The sequence below is a fragment of the Lepidochelys olivacea genome, assembly GCF_965140295.1.
Source record: "Lepidochelys olivacea isolate rLepOli2 genome assembly, chromosome: 6".
Lineage (NCBI taxonomy): Eukaryota > Metazoa > Chordata > Testudines > Cheloniidae > Lepidochelys > Lepidochelys olivacea.
Window position 1 is genome coordinate 10,823,857 of NC_140416.1, and position 15,811 is coordinate 10,839,667.

Genomic DNA, 15,811 nt, shown 5'->3' on the forward strand with positions numbered 1-15,811 from the left:
CCCCAGCACCAGACCACTGGGTGGGCGTCGGGCAGCCCTCCTTTTCCCCCCAGCCCTGGAGAACTGGGTGGTGCGGCCCCAGCCACCCCAAGTCCTAGCCGCCCTAGCCCCAGCCCCAGCCCAGCAGGCTTCCCGGAAGAGGAGCAGGCTGCTTGCCTGGGCTGGGGCCAACTACCAGCAGCAGAAGGAGGGGGCCTTGGGCGGAGCATGGGCAGGGCCACGCGGGGCTCTTTGCGGAGGTACAGCCTCCCCAGGCTATTGTACGCATCGTCCATGGATTTGGCTGGCTCCAACTTCCAACCGCTGGATCTTGTTCTACCCTTCTCCACTCGATTAAAGAGCCCTTTAATAGCCAGTCTTTTCGCCCTATGAATGTACTTGGGCACTGTACTTGAGCTATTCTTGATCTCCTTTTCGATAACCTAAACTGACTGAGCACTGAGAATCTCTTGCTAGCCGGCACTTCTTCCAGCCGGCAAATTGCATTTGTGACTCTTCTCTGTATCCACTCCAGTTTTTCAATAACCTAATCCCACAGAACAAGAAAGAAAAAGGCCTCATTCAATACCATGGCCACCTACACACTGACTCGACCTAGTGCCTGCCCGCCCGCTTCGAATCATAGAATATCAGGCTTGGAAGGGACCTCAAGAGGTCATCTAGTCCAACCCCCTGCTCAGAGCAGGACCAATCCCCAACTAAATCATCCGATCCCAGAAGGATACACTGACTAGACCCCTCGATTCCAGGCAACTTGGCCTTCTGATTTTTGGGGCACTTGGGGTGTGCTTGAGCCCTGTTTTTAAGCTTTTCTCTGCAACTGTGCGGGCAAGAAACCTATTTTTCTTTTGAATGCACACTGAGGTTCTCAGCTAGTTCCTTGTTTCCAGGAGATGGGGCTTGAAATAAAACATCAGTTACCATGGGACTTGCAATAAAATCCTGAGAGCTGGCAACACTGAAAAGGTAGCGTAACAGGAGGCTTCAATGGGAGGGGGGTCTTAGGGCTGAAGGGTTCGATGGTTATGTTTCCCTTTCACCCTGAGCTTTGCACTTTTCACCCGGCCCCTCCCCACCACCAGGCAGCTCCCCAGGTGCTGCCTCTCTGCTCATCTGATTCACACCCCGCCCCCTCCCCACCACTCACTCACCCTACAAAGCCCCGCTCCCACAGCCTCTCCCCTTATGAGAAGTGGCTGCTAGACAGGGCTTCTTTCTTAGCATCTTCAGCCATGGGGCTGGCCTGTAGGTATTTTGTGGGCTTAGTGCTGCTCTGGTCCCTAAGGATAGCCCTTGGGCAGGGGGACTTCCACAGGATCAGTTTCTCTGTCTTGCAACATGAATATGACTGTGGAGACTATGGGATGCAGCTGCTGGTCTTTCCCAGCCAGGGCCGCACCGTCCGCTTCAAAGTTGTGGGTAAGTAGCTGCCTGGCTGCTTCATGAGAAAGCTAAGAAGCCTCCTGCTCGTCTGCCCTCTTAGACATGCAGGAGGGTTTTATGGGTCTCTTGTGGAAACCTCTTACTTCTACAGTATGTAATGAGAGCTTTAGGAAGGGAACAAGAAGGTCCTACTCTAGTGCTTTTTGGTGGCCTGGCTCTTGCCCTCAAATCTTGAGTACCCTGGTCTCCTGAAGTGAGAGTCTGTGGCTTCTGTCCCCTGGAGAAAAGACTGGAGATAGCCCTAACCGTTGAATCCAGGTAGCAAAGTCTTTCCTCACAACAGCCTGCTGACCGTGACCCACAAAATAGCAGAGGGTAAAGAGGGAACCCTGCTGGGGGGAGACTGTAAAAGGACATACCAAAATGTGGCTGGGTATCCCAAGCTCTGGTGTAACTTGGCCCTTTGAGCTCCAGACGCCTGGATCCTGCGCCCTCTGTGGGCGATCACCTCCCTGTTGTCATGCCCAAGCATGGGATGGGATGGTCTGGCCTGCCTGGCTCGGCCACTATCAGCCCTCCTTTTTAGGGGGCTTATTCCTTCACCCACTTACTTCCCTGGTCCTTCTCGCATGAACAGAGAGCAACAATACCCGAAGTCCAAAGATGCAAACAATTCAAAGTTTATTGGGGGGAACTTCCAGCAAGCATGATTGCAGTTTCCTTCCTTAGTGTCCTCCTTCCCAGCTCTGACACCACAGAGCCTTACACCTGTGTCCCTGTTCCCATTCCTGCCCATAGCCAAACATGATTCCAATTTCCTTACCCCCATTCCCTGTTCCCATTTCCCCCTTTAGCAAAACATGATTCCAATTTCCGCACCCCTGTTCCCATCCCCTCCCACCCATGCCCACTCACTTCCTTATTGACTACAGATTATATAGTCAAACTTGAGTTCTGCTTAGCTATACCTTAACCAATCATTTTCCTGAAATGTAACTAACCAATCCTAACACATTGGTACATGATTATGTGCCCAATTATATCCCACCACCTTAATGAGTTTACACCCAGCAAAATTAATTATACAGCAGACAGAAACCATCACAGAACCAGACAGAGATTATACAGACAGACAAACAATAGGAAAGTGGGAACTATAAATGACAAAAACAATACAGGAATGAGGATTTCACATCCCAGCTATTGATGAGTGAGTTCTTGCCAGACAGGATGCTATCAAACTAAGTTTCCTTTTACATTTTCTAGGCCCTTCCCTTTCTCTGGAGGTGATAGGAATACAATCCTGTCCTGATAGTGCCTAACAGCCCAATAGCACCTTATTTCAATGTGACTAGTTTGGAATGTGAGGATGTGACCGTTCGCTTCCCAGCTTATGGCTGCCTCTGTTGCTTAGCCAAAGGCCTTAGCCTAAGAACAGGGCCTCAGACTGTCACAGTAAGAGAAGGCCCTTACACCAGCAGACAGTGATTTTGATTCTTTCTCTTATACCTCTAGAACTAGCCAAGTGATAAGAATACACCTAAATTCTGAGAGTATAGGCCTTTACAGACAGGCCTGAACATCTATATCCTAACACTCCTGGCTCTAGGTCAGACTTGGTAAATGATGGCCGTCCTGTATCTTTGGAGCTGCTTCCCACCATGCTAAACTCCACTAAACTGAAGGATGTGACAAACCACAGTCGCTGTTCCAAACATGGCTACTTGGCTAAGCTTCATCAAGGGCTTTAACTCTTCCTTACCCACGACCTGTATGACTCTCTCCACAGATGAGTTTGGGACACCCTTCGAAGTTACCAACTGCTCCATTTGTCTCCATTGGGTCACATCTGGCGAGCAAGGAGCGATGATCTTCTCAGCTGGCTACAATGGCTGTCATGTGCAGAAGAAGGTGAGGGGGGTTGGCACGCCTCACCCCAGTGTACCTGAGCAACAACAGAAGCTGGAGATGGGTCCATACCTGCAGTCACAGCAGCCTGTGCAGCTGGGGGGCGCTGCGCTTAGCGCCTACAGAGTCTGTTAGGCCACAATACTGACTGATTGGTGTCTCTTCATTGCAGGATGGGCGTAACCACCTGCAAGTACGAGTGGAGGAACTGCTGAGCGCCAGAGCCGTCGCTGCCACCTATGATGTGAACATGACCTGCCCCAAGCCCACTGAACGTGACTTAACCCCAGAGGAGACCATGCGCTACGTGCCCCAGCCGCAGCCGGGCCTGGTGCGCCCGGTGCCCCAGCCGCAGCCGGGCCTGGTGCGCCCGGTGCCCCAGCCGCAGCCGGGCCTGGTGCGCCCGGTGCCCCAGCCGCAGCCGGGCCTGGTGCGCCCGGTGCCCCAGCCGCAGCCGGGCCTGGTGCGCCCGGTGCCCCAGCCGCAGCCGGGCCTGGTGCGCCCGGTGCCCCAGCCGCAGCCGGGCCTGGTGCGCCCGGTGCCCCAGCCGCAGCCGGGCCTGGTGCGCCCGGTGCCCCAGCCGCAGCCGGGCCTGGTGCGCCCGGTGCCCCAGCCGCAGCCGGGCCTGGTGCGCCCGGTGCCCCAGCCGCAGCCGGGCCTGGTGCGCCCGGTGCCCCAGCCGCAGCCGGGCCTGGTGCGCCCGGTGCCCCAGCCGCAGCCGGGCCTGGTGCGCCCGGTGCCCCAGCCGCAGCCGGGCCTGGTGCGCCCGGTGCCCCAGCCGCAGCCGGGCCTGGTGCGCCCGGTGCCCCAGCCGCAGCCGGGCCTGGTGCGCCCGGTGCCCCAGCCGCAGCCGGGCCTGGTGCGCCCGGTGCCCCAGCCGCAGCCGGGCCTGGTGCGCCCGGTGCCCCAGCCGCAGCCGGGCCTGGTGCGCCCGGTGCCCCAGCCGCAGCCGGGCCTGGTGCGCCCGGTGCCCCAGCCGCAGCCGGGCCTGGTGCGCCCGGTGCCCCAGCCGCAGCCGGGCCTGGTGCGCCCGGTGCCCCAGCCGCAGCCGGGCCTGGTGCGCCCGGTGCCCCAGCCGCAGCCGGGCCTGGTGCGCCCGGTGCCCCAGCCGCAGCCGGGCCTGGTGCGCCCGGTGCCCCAGCCGCAGCCGGGCCTGGTGCGCCCGGTGCCCCAGCCGCAGCCGGGCCTGGTGCGCCCGGTGCCCCAGCCGCAGCCGGGCCTGGTGCGCCCGGTGCCCCAGCCGCAGCCGGGCCTGGTGCGCCCGGTGCCCCAGCCGCAGCCGGGCCTGGTGCGCCCGGTGCCCCAGCCGCAGCCGGGCCTGGTGCGCCCGGTGCCCCAGCCGCAGCCGGGCCTGGTGCGCCCGGTGCCCCAGCCGCAGCCGGGCCTGGTGCGCCCGGTGCCCCAGCCGCAGCCGGGCCTGGTGCGCCCGGTGCCCCAGCCGCAGCCGGGCCTGGTGCGCCCGGTGCCCCAGCCGCAGCCGGGCCTGGTGCGCCCGGTGCCCCAGCCGCAGCCGGGCCTGGTGCGCCCGGTGCCCCAGCCGCAGCCGGGCCTGGTGCGCCCGGTGCCCCAGCCGCAGCCGGGCCTGGTGCGCCCGGTGCCCCAGCCGCAGCCGGGCCTGGTGCGCCCGGTGCCCCAGCCGCAGCCGGGCCTGGTGCGCCCGGTGCCCCAGCCGCAGCCGGGCCTGGTGCGCCCGGTGCCCCAGCCGCAGCCGGGCCTGGTGCGCCCGGTGCCCCAAATATATCCTCCACCAAGCAACATAGGTGTGTGGGGGTGTCTGTGACCTCTAACTGGTTTGAGTGCATGTGGGTCCCCTCTAATGGAAGGTTTCATGGTCCACTTCTGACTCCTGTGGTGGTCTTCAGAGGAGCTGAACCTTGTCTTGAGCTGGTGTTGACAGTGTTGTAAGCCATAATCAAAAATGAGATTCGTTTAGAAATCATGCTCTTCCCCCACCCGCCCCCAGTTTATTTGAAGGGGAAGGGGTGGCTATTTGCCTTCTGGTTTTTCAAAGTTTAGGGGGAAGGCACTTGCTTCCAAAGTCTGTGAGCTTCTTTGGCTCAAAATCCAGTCACACATGCACCAATGTGTCCTTGCCATTGGCTGCTCAGAGGGGCTTCCCCTGTTCCTCCAGTATCCCAGGGTTTGGGATCTGATGTTGTATCCCTTCATATCTCACCCCCACATCTGCTTGCAATCTGTCTCCTTCACACACACAACCCAAGTGTCTCTCACAGGCTCTTCTCAGCTCTTAGTCCCTCCCTCTCCTAGAGTCCTGTCTAGCCCTCCCCCTAAACCAGAGTGGCATCCACTTTGCCTGTAGGTACAGCTTCAGTCTCATGAAAGAAATTCGCAGCCATGTTTATGAGGGACACTTTCCTCTGATCGGCTATGGGGAAATGGTGGCCAACCTGCTAGCTTCTGCCCCATCGTCCGTAAAGGGAGATGGTGACTTCAATAAAGGAAAAATTCATAGAGCAGGCGTCTGCTCACTATTTCATGAGATGGCTCGAGAAACCCACCTCAGAACTGCTAAGTGATAAATTACAGTTGACCACACTGCTGGCTGTGTTGAGGGGGCTGTAGGGTGCAGGTGGGGGCTCTCCTCTGACACAGCAGCAGATCAGGAGCCTGAATTTCCAAGTGACATGTTAAGCCTGCTATCAGAGAAGGGCAACATGCTACATCTGGAGGACAGGGGTGGGGATCTGAGCACAATGCTGTCTGAGGTGGTATGTGGTTTGAGGTTATGGTTGTGGGGGGCAGGGTGAGCTGGGATGGAGGACCACTGTGGGAGCTCTTGCAGCCCTTTGGGGAAGGGGAGGAGGGTTGGACTGGTGTTGAGGTCAGCCACTTGTCCAGAGGTCACTACAGATCTTAAAAAGTCTCTGGGGAAGGGTCTCTTGTGATCTCTTTAGAGGCTCTCTAGCTCTCCTTAATCCACACCCTGCTGTTCTAGGGGCGCATCTCACAGAGGAGCAGTGCCGTGTGGTGGCTGGGAAGATGCCCTGTGCGGATGCCCCAGGCCAAGCTGCTTGCTTCCAGGCTGGCTGCTGTTATGATGAGACTGACCTCACCACTCCCTGCTACTTTGGCAACACAGGTGGGAGACCTGCCCTCATGTCAGTTTATGGAGCCTTTTGTCATCTCTGTCCTGGGAAGCTTGGTGACACACCGTACGTCTCAGATGAGTTTGGTCACCACCTACTAGCATGGTGAACTAGACTTGGATGCAATGTCTTTGTAACTCTCACCCTAGGCTGCAGCTGGCATCAGTTGTGTGCAAAGGGGTTCCTTCCTACATCACGGTCTCTCCTCAGTTGCCTAATGCCTGGCAGATCTTGAGAGCCAACACCAAATGTGTGGTGGCAGAGGAAGACCCATCAGACGGTACAGGCTGGTGCTCCATCATCAGATCGATGGATAACTCTGCCGGCTTGTGTCTCGTTCCTGCACAACATGAGCTGCAATCATGCTGTCTCAGACAAACCCACTTACCCCCATGGGGCTTCATTTGATAGATTCCAAAGCCAGAAGGGACCATTGTGATCACTAGTCTGATTTCCTGTATAACACAAGCTATAGGATTTCCCTGAAATAATTCCTCCAGCAGATCTCTTGGCAGACATCCAGTCTTGCCTTGTCAGTGATGGAGAATCCACCATGACCCTGGACAAACCATTCCAAGAGTTAACTACCCTCGCTCTCAGATCTACACCTTATTTAAATACTTAGACTGTAATCAAGTCACCCCTTAACCTTCTCTCTGTCTAAAGAGACAGAATTTGGTCACTACAAGGCCTGTTTTCTAATATTTCTCATGGCTCTTCTCCAATCTATCATCCTGAGTGTGGCATGGAACTCTTGCCCAATTCCTCTACCAGGAACATCTATACTTAATCCTGCTCCTTTGTGTTGCAGTCACTGTTCAGTGCCTCCTGGATGGTCACTTTGTTCTGGTGGTCTCCAGGGACATGTCTGATCACCCCATCATCCTGGAGAGTGTCCGGCTAGCCTATGCCCAGGCAGGGTGTGACCCCATCAGGATGACTGAGGCTTTTGTGATCTTCCGCTTCCCCCTCATGCAGTGCGGCACCACAGTCCAGGTGAGGGGACACCCACGGGAAGCCAGGGTGAGTGCTCTGCTCAGGGGTTTGGGGGACTAACCTGCCCCATGTCTCCACTCTTCCAGGTGATCCATGACAAACTGATCTATGAGAACCAGCTGATCTCTGGCATCGACATCCGGACTGGGCCGGACGGCTCCATCACCCGGGACAGCACCTTCATGTAAGTTGGCCTGCTCTGTTGACTAGCAAGGAAGTGATGGTGAGCAGTCTTCTGGCCTCACGCTTCCACTGTGGAAGGGCTGATCCTTTCCCCTGGCAAAGATCTGATCCATCAATTTTCCAGCAGCCTCTCCTGACCACCAAAGGACTTAGGGGATGTTCTACAGGTATGGATTCCCTGCAGTCACAGACATCCCCTTTTCTGAGTGGGGCAATGCACCTGATCCCTAATGGGGCATGGGGCAAAATCTTGCTTTGTGAAGGGAAGGACACTCTGTGCAGCTGACTGTCCAAGAGTCAGGGTTTTACGTTGTCTGATCAAATGCCAACATTGGTCAGCCTCACCTCAGTCCCTGGAAAAATCCTGCAGCAGGTTGTCAAGGAATCCATTCTGAAGCACTCGGAGGAGAGGAAGGTGATCAGGACCAGCCAAAATGGATTCACCAAGGGCAAGTCGTGCCTGACCAACCTGATTGCTTTTTATGATGAGAACTGGCTCTGCGCATGTGGGGAAAGCGGTGGACATGATATACCTTGACTCTAACAAAGTTTGTTACAGTCTCCCACAGTGTTCTTGACAGCAAGTTAAAGAAGTAGGGGCTGGATGAATGAATTAAAGGTGGCTCGAAAGCTGGCTAGATCATCAAGGTCAACGGGTAGCAATCAACAGCTCTGTCTAGTTGGCAGCTGGTATCAAGCGGCATGCCCCAGGCGTCTGTCCTGGGGTTGGTTTTGTTCATTATCATTAATGATCTGGATGATGGGATGGCTTGCTGAGGGTGTAAGTTAATGGATAACACTAAGTTGGGGGGAGAGATGTAGAAAAATTGAAAATTGGGCTAAAAGAAATCTGAGCTTCAATAAGGACGAGTGCAGAGTCCTGCACTTAGGAGGGAAGAATCCCATTCACTGGTACAGGCTGGGGACCGACTGGCTAAGCAGCAGTTCTACAGACAAGGACCTGGGGATTACAGTGTACGAGCAGCTGGCTACGAATGAATAGTGGGCCCTTCTTGCCAAGAAAGCTACTGGTATATTGGGGTGCATTAGTAGGAGCATTGCCAGCAGATGGAGGGAAGTGACGATTCCCCTCTCACCAGCAGTGGTGAAGCCCATCTGGAGTACTGTGTCCAGTTTTGGGCCCTCACCAACAGAAAGGATGTGGAAAAATTGGGAGATTGCCCAGCAGAGGGCAACAAAAATGATTAGGGGGCTGGGGCACATAATTTATGAGGAGAGGCTGAGGGACCTGGGCTTATTTAGTCTGCAGAAGAGACAAGTGAGGGGGGATTTGATAGCAGCCTTCAACTACCTGAAGGGGTTCCAAGGAGGATGGAGCTTGGCTGTTCTCGGTGATGGCAGATGACCGAACAAGGAGCAATGGTCTCAAGCTGCAGTGGTGGAGGTCTAGGATGGCTATTGGGGACGGGACTATCCCTCTAGGAGGGTGGTGAAGCACTGGAATGGGTTACCTAGGGAAGTGGCAGAATCTCCATCCTTAGAGGTTCTGAATACCTGGCTTGACCAAGCCCTGGCTGGGATGATTTAGTTGGGGTTGGTCCCGCTTTGAGCAGCAGGTTGGACTAGCTGACCACCTGAGGGCTCTTCCAATCCTAATCTTATGATTGTAAATGCCACTTGCTGTGCGATCTCCAATGACAAGTAGGCACAGCCAGCCTGACCCGAGAAGGGCTCCATGGGGCCACCCTGAGGGACTAATAACTCCCTACAGGGTTGGTAGAAAGAAAGCTTGATGTAGGGACTGTTGCCCCCTTACTAACATTCAGTGAGGTGTACTGGTTGGCTAGCTCCCAGTACTAAAAGGGGAAGGATCTATGGGAAATCAGGACCCTGAGAGTGACAGTCCCCAGGAACAATGGGGAGAGGCCAGTGCTCCAGGTCAGCCTGACAGGGTGGGCAGACTAATCAGAGTCAGGAGGCCAGGGAGGTCCTGTCCTCCGTGTGAGCTGGATTTGCCTGGGTCACACAGTCAGGTCATGTGTTTCCTTTAACCTTTCCCATGTTTCCTTCTTTCTAAAATAGTTGATTAGATAACTTGCATTTGCTTTACCTTGTATGTAATGGTCATGGGTCAGAAGTGCCCAGTGCAGAGAGAGTACCCCGGAGTGGGGACACCCTAGCCCCAGTCCTAGGTGACCACAGCAGGGTTGGGGGTCGACCCCCCCCCCCGAATCCTGGGCCTAGCCTTGTTGGGGTTATGAGGACTCTGCCAGACAGGAGAGTGGAGGGGAGCCCTGAAGGGCAGGGAGGCCACTGGATAAAGGAAGTGGGAGCGAGGACTCGGATCCTTTCGCTAGCCCACTTCACCGGGGTAGTGCAGAAGCCAGGAAAGTTCCCCACAAGAGCAGGACTATTCCCCTGCTTACATTGAGAATGCTGCCGAAAGAGATGTGAGGACAAGTAAGCAGGTGCTTCTAGCCTGTCTGAGAAGGCCCCCATGTGGCCGTGCTCAGACACTCCTGCTGAGTCCCTGAGTTGGAGGGAAGAACATCTGAGTTGCTAAAAGGGTTGATCCACTAGCATCCTTGGATGTCTCCCATCCAAGTACTGATAGGGCCTGATCCTGCTTGTCTCGAGCACTAATAAGGTCACTGCCAGACACCACGTGGCCTCAAGCTGAAGTCACAGAGCATCAGCCCCTGTCTCCTCCCTCTGCTCTCTCCTGTGCAGCCTCCATGCTCGCTGCATCTACAATGCCAGTGACTTTCTGCCAGTCCAGGTCGAGGTCTTCTTGCCCCCCACACCTGCTCCAGTCACCCAGGCAGGACCCCTCCGGCTTGAGCTGCGCATCGCCACAGGTAGGTGACCCCTCACTCCAGCACGGAGATCCCATCCCCCTGAAGGACCACAGGTGTCTCAGCTCTGCTCTCCTCCTACCCTCTCCCCCACAGACCCGAGCTACAGATCCTATCTCTCGGAGAGAGACTACCCTGTGGTGAAGGTGCTCAGGGACCCTGTCTACATGGAGGTTCGCATCCTGCACAGAACAGACCCGTCCCTGGTTCTGGTTCTGCACCAGTGCTGGGCCACCCCAAGCGCTAACCCCCTGCAGCAGCCGCAGTGGCCCATCCTGGTGGACGGGTGAGTGGCTGGGATGGAGGGGGAGCATGGCTTGGGGAGGAGGAAGGCGGTTTCCTTGGTCCACCCTTCTCTTATGTCTTGCTCCCAGGTGCCCGTTCCTGGGAGACAACTACAGAACCCAGCTTGTGCCCGTGGGCCCTGCCTCATCTGAGCTGCCCTTCCCGACTCACCACCAGCGCTTCGTCCTCTCCACTTTTGCCTTTGTGGACTCCGCCTCCCAGGTGGCACTTGAGGGAGAGGTGAGAAGGGGCCCACATATAAAGCGGGTGAGGAGGGGGAAGTCGGAGTGCAGGGGCAGGAGCTCCTATTTTAGTCAGGTCCTGACCTCCTCAGTCTCTGCTGAGGCGCTGCACATGCAGAACCAAACCGATAGCTGTGGATCTACTTCCTGCCTCCTACCAGCACTGGCCAGTCACTCACTAACTCCATTCTCACTTGTGTGGATTTTAGGTGTACATTTACTGTAGCGCCTCAGCTTGCTACCCCTCCCGGCTGGAGCCCTGCAGGACCCTGTGCCCATCAGGAGCTGCTACAAGTAAGTCGGAGTGGTCTGAAATCCATGTGGGTTTCTACAAGCTCCCATCCCAAATACCAGAGGACTCATAGTGAACAGAGATCTGCCTGTCCTGCTATATCAGAGGTGGGCAAACTACCACCCACAGGACCATCCTGCCCAGCCCCTGAGTTCCCGGCCGGGGAGGCAAGCCCCCAGCCCCTCCTGTGCTGTCCCTCTCCCTCGCAGCCTCAGCACGCCTCCAGCACTCTGCTCCGGTAGGAGCTGTGAGCTCCCACTGCTCTGAGCAGCATCATAAGGGGGTTGGGATTGGAGAAGGGGCAGAGGGTGTCAGGGGGCAGTCGGGACAGGGGCTGGTTGGATTGGGCAGAGGTTCGGGGGGGCAGTCAGGGGGCATTGGATAGTCATTGGAGTCCAGCAGGGGCTGTCAGGGAGCGGGGGGTTGGATAGGGGTGTGGTCCCATTGGGCAGTTAGGGGCAGGGGTCCTGGGAGGGGGCAGTCAGGAGACAAGGAGTTGGGGGGCAGAGGGGGTTTCTGAGGTGGGCAGTCGGGGGGCAGGAATTGGGAGGGAGCCAGGCTCTTTGGGGAGGCACAGCCTTCCCTACCTGGCCCTCCATATAGTTTTACAGTGCTAATGTGGCCCTCAGGCCAAAAAGTTTGCCCAGCCCTGTGCTATACACTGACTGCAAGGCGTTCAGCCCAGCTCGTTATGTACCTCTACCATGTCCTGTAGCGCTAGCTAGGGTATGATGGGCTAAGACGAAGAGGTAAATGGCCTAATCTCCTACAACTGCCCTATGTAGGAGACAATACTAGAAATTGCCTCTGGAGAGTGGAGTGTCTGCTGCTCCTGATGAAATGGCCTTTCTTCCCAACTTCTCCCACACTTCAAATAAGCAATTCAGGAAGATCTAATACCTGGTACCACAACCTGTCAGGAGGCCTGTAAGGACTCATGGTTGAGTCCATGGTGACGCTGCATTTCATCACGATGGGCCCTCTGGTTGTGAGTGCGCTGGACAGACAGCTCCCTAACTCTCCATTCCATCTGCCAGGAGGCCGCCGGTTCCTGGATATCAACAATGGGACAGGAGAGCCCCAGGACCTGGTGAGTTCTCCTGGCCCTGTGATCTTCCAGGAGAGCCCTGAGCCGTGGAGAGAGCACGTCTATGAGAACAAGGGTGAGGTTTCTGTTAAACCCTAGTAGGACAACTGGCATCTTGCACAGTAACCTGGAATACAGCAAGTCAATGCTGTCTAGGGGGTTCTAATATAAATGTTCATGGGGGGAGGGGGGCTACATGCAGAAGTCACTCCTTGATGATCCATATGTAAGCTAATGCTGGCTGACACCATACCTGTGAGTGCTTCCTATGAGTGGGCCAATGTTGGGTTATATCCTTATCCTATGGACATTCATAGGATGTCTCAAAAACCAGCAAACTTGGGGGAAGCGGGGGGGACACTATGGCACCTCAGTGGTGACTTGTATGCCCTGAGCCTCTGTGGCACTCAATGCACTGGGGCTAGCATTGCCTCAGCCCTCTATTGGATGGCTATCAATGGGATGGTGGTGCTGGCTCACAGTCTAAAAAGTGAGTTGACAATTCAAGTATCTTTCTGATGAAGGCTGGCCTAAGCGGTAGGGGGAGCACCACTGGGGCAGGGAAGTCTAGGTGTCATCTCCACACTTTAGACCCTACAGAAATCTGGATTGTCTTAACCTCTCCTCCTCCTCCTCCTCCTTCAGACCCTGTCTCCAGACTAGACCTGACCCTGGTGCTTCTGGCCATGCTTTCATTGGTGGCTGTGGCTTCTCTCGTTACTGTGACACTACTCCATAGGAGAAGCAGCTGGATGACAAGGTCCCAAATCTTCCATGGCAGATGACTGTAAAATAAGGGAGAGGAGCAGAAATAAAATCTCTGGAGTGCACTAATGTCTTGTGGTAGCGTGTGTCCCTCTGGGGGAGGGAACAGCAGTTGTTGAGGCCAGGGGTCTGCTACTAGCCTTGTAGCTCTTCCCCATTCAGCAGCAGAACAGACCTCTCTGCAGGGATAGACACCAGAATAGGATGTGGCATAGAGGACAGGAAGAAGACTGCAAGCTAGCACTAGACAAGGTAAATCAAATGGCTTTCTCTCACTCCTGGGGTCCTATCTGGGGGGAGGGGAAGCCACTCAGCTGAACTAGAGACTTTTTGATTAACTTTACTGTGAATAGCTGGATTCTAACTCCCCTGGGCACGCAATAAGAACTACGGGCGCTTGCCAGTCTCACATGAAGTCCATGTGAGCCAGCTGGGGGACACGCCTAAGTCTGGTAACTAGAAACCCTTGTGTCTTCTGTGGGGGCTGTGGCAGGAGGTGGAGAAGATTTCCCCATTGTGTTAGTGACTGGGAAACCTGATGCTTCAAGACCTTAAGCATCCTGCCTGAGAGCTGGGATCTGCCCCATAACTGGTATCTCCTGCTTCTTGACCCTTAAGCTATATCTCTGGGGCACTCCAAAGCATGGCTGTAGTGCGCACACACAGACCCAAGTGAGCTAGCTTTCATCAAGCTAGTTGAAATAACGGTAGTGGAAGCATGGCCTATACAAGACTAGCTGGGACTCTGGGTCGTACTCCAGTGGGTAGCCTGTGCTGCTGTTGCTCTACTGCTTGATCTGGCTAGGCCAAAGCTACCTCGGCTACATCTACGCACTCGCCTCTGTCTACACGGCAATCTACCCTTCTCCATTGGCATTAGTTTCCTTCCATCTCGCCTGGGGAAACTACAGCCCTCCAGCTCCTCTCCAAATCCCCTTCCAACAGCTAAAATCCTCTCCCACTGCTCCTACCACGTCAACACCCTCCACCTACTGTAGAACCCACAGGGACTGTCACGCTAACGTGGTGTAACTGTTCTAACCCCTCTCTGAGCACCTTCTAGGGTAGCCTACTGTGGGACCGGATCCTGCAGACACTTAATGTGCATGTGGTAATGACTTCACGCATGCATGGAGTTAAGCACGTGCTGAGGGCTGGCCAAGCAACACAAACTGTTCATTAAATGTCAATGTTCATCCTGCAGTAGGCAAAACCAATGCCTCAAAACTCTTCATGGAAAAAGCAGAAAGGCATGTGTATCCAAGAAATGCATGGGCACTCGCCTGAGATCTAGGAGACATGGGTTTGAGTCCCTGCTCTGCCTGACTGGGTGCACGTGTGTACTCCTGCATCCCAAAATGGAGTGTTGCAAGGTCAGAGTCTTGGACTGTAAGAAGATGGCAGCAGGGATCATGCTTTTTGTTACTCTCTGCAAAAAGCATTGTGTGATGGCTTGGCACAATAATGAATGGAAGCCTGGTGGTTTATAGGCACAAGGCAATGAATTTGCCATTTGCTAAAATTTCAAAGTAGCATAAAGATCGTGCTGTAGTTGTAAAGGCCGTTGCTTCTGTGCTTAAATCATGTACTTGGAGACTAACCATGAGAATTATTGCTGAAAGCTGGGCACTTATCTCCTAGAAGCAACAGAGAAGGAGAAAGACTTGGGTGTATTGCTTGATCACAGGATGACTCTGAGATTTCACTCTGATGCAGCTGGGAACAAGGCTAACCCAGTCATGGGATACTCGGGTGAGGTATTTCCAGTGGAGACCGGGAAGTGCTAGTACCATTATACAAGGCACTGGTGAGACCTCATCTGGAATACTGTGTGCAATTCTGGTCTCCCATGTGTAAGATGAATTCAAACTGGACCAGATATGGAGAAGGGCTACTAGTATATCCAGAGAAATGGATATCCTCACTTAGGAGAGGAGACTGAAATACTTTCATTTAGCCTAACCAAAAGAAGGCTGAGGAGAGATAGATGACTGCTCTCTCTAAATGCATCAAAGGGATTACTGTCAGAGAGGAATTAACATAAGCACCAACGTGGACACAAGAACAAATGGATATAAACTGGCTATAAGCAAGTCTAGGCTTTAGATTAGACAAAAGTTTCTCTATCAGAGGAGTGAGATTCTGGAGCAACCTTTGAAAGGGAGTGGGGGGGCGGTAAAAAGCGTAACTGGCGTCAACACTGAGCTTGATAAGTTTATGGAGGGGAGGGTAGGATGAGACTGCCTACAATGGCACACGAGCGCTCTGTGACTGCGAGCCGGAAAGATCTCCAAGGGCTGGTTTAAAGGACACCAGATGGGGAGGGCTCTGAGTTACTATAGAGAATTCTTTCCCCAAGGTATCTAGCTGGTGGGTCTTGCTCACATGTTCAGGGTCTCACTGATCACCATTTTGGGGATTGGGAAGGAATTTCCCCCATGTCAGAGACCCTGTCGGTGGGGGTTTGCCGTCCTCTCCAGCACCGGTCACGGGTCACTTGCAGGTTTAAACTAATGTAAATGTGGGGATTCTGTTTAGTTTTGTCTTTATATCATTATTTGAGGACATCGCTAACTCAGACAGAGGTCATGGGTCTATTGCAGGAGTGGGTGGGTGAGGTTCTGTAGCCTGTAATGTGCAGGGGCTCAGACTACTCAGGAGCTCAGGTCCCTTCTGTCCTTAAAGTCTGTGACAGAAGAGAGGGGGTTCCCTGAAAGCTCAATAGTGGCAGCGGACAGCCAACTATA

General features: G+C 54.8%; 1 pseudogene across 1 annotated transcript; it reads left to right on the forward strand.

Annotated features, from left to right (window-relative positions):
- Positions 1-1,193: 1,193 nt before the first annotated feature.
- LOC311521604 (zona pellucida sperm-binding protein 1-like) lies at positions 1,194-13,119 on the forward strand (annotated as a pseudogene). The gene is made up of 12 exons: positions 1,194-1,419; positions 3,173-3,294; positions 3,464-4,084; positions 6,248-6,391; positions 7,210-7,394; positions 7,481-7,578; positions 10,269-10,396; positions 10,490-10,679; positions 10,768-10,918; positions 11,130-11,214; positions 12,250-12,375; positions 12,945-13,119. The product of its transcript is annotated as a zona pellucida sperm-binding protein 1-like (transcript).
- Positions 13,120-15,811: the final 2,692 nt, after the last annotated feature.